Source organism: Colobus angolensis, unplaced genomic scaffold (genome assembly GCF_000951035.1).
Source record: "Colobus angolensis palliatus isolate OR3802 unplaced genomic scaffold, Cang.pa_1.0 Scaffold30, whole genome shotgun sequence".
Taxonomy (NCBI): Eukaryota; Metazoa; Chordata; class Mammalia; order Primates; family Cercopithecidae; genus Colobus; species Colobus angolensis.
Genome location: NW_012116266.1, coordinates 5,667,928 through 5,668,985, shown reverse-complemented (window position 1 = coordinate 5,668,985; position 1,058 = coordinate 5,667,928). Strand labels below are relative to the sequence as shown.

General features: G+C 41.8%; 1 protein-coding gene across 1 annotated transcript in view; it reads left to right on the top strand.

Moving 5' to 3' along the window:
* NBEAL1 (neurobeachin-like 1) overlaps positions 1–1,058 on the top strand; it is a 206,959-nt gene that overhangs the window by 182,926 nt on the left and 22,975 nt on the right. The window lies entirely within an intron of this gene.

Genomic DNA, 1,058 nt, shown 5'->3' with positions numbered 1-1,058 from the left:
GGCTGGAGTGCAGTGGCGCGATCTCGGCTCACTGCAACCTCCACCTCCTGGGTTCAAGCGATTCTCCTGCCTCAGCCTCCCAAGTAGCTGGGATTATAGGCACCCGCCACCACACCTGGCTAATTTTTAGGAGAGATGGAGTTTCTCCTTGTTGGGCAGTCTGGTCTCTAACTCCTGACCTCAGGTGATCTGCCTGCCTCAGCCTCCCAAAGTCCTGAGATTACAAGTGTGAGCCACCACGCCTGGTCTAAAAGCTAAATATTTTTGTACTTATAGCTTTCACATCTATTGCCTATAATCAATATTTTGTTGTAGAGATGCAAGAATTTACTTTAGATAGAATTCTGTTTTGACTTTTAACTGTGCCTTTAAAATATTCATTTTACTTGCCATTTATTTCATATTTCATAGGTGATACTGTTCTGTGTTTCTGACATGAAAGTTGAGGAAGAATAATAATTTACTTGAAAAGTATGCAGCAGTACCTATAATTTGATTCTGATAGTATTGACTTTTTTTCTTTTTTTTCTTTTTTTTTTTTTGAGATGGAGTCTCACTGTCACCCAGGCTGGAGTGCAGTGGCACGATCTCGGCTCACTGCAACTTCCATCTTGTGGGTTCAAGCGATTCTTCTACCTCAGCCTCTCAAGTAGCTGGAACGATAAGTGCACACCACTATGCCTGACCAATTTTTGTATTTTTAGTAGAGAAAGGGTTCACCATGTTAGCCAGTGTGGTCTTGAACTTCTGACCTCAAGTGATCCGCCCACCTCAGCCTCCCAAAATGCTAGCATTTCAGGTGTGAGCCACCACACCTGGCCAGTGTTGACATTTTGATCTTGTCAAGGAATTAAAGATTCATCCAAATTATACATTCTGAATTTTGAACACTACATTTAATTTTACCAAGCATCTAACATGTGTAAGATACTAGTCTAGTATGGAAATCCAAAAATGAATAAGGCTTCTGTAGCTTTTTTTTTTTTTTTTTTTTTTGAGACAGAGTCTCCTGTGTCGCCCAGGCTGGAGTGCAGTGGCGCGATCTCGGCTCACTGCAA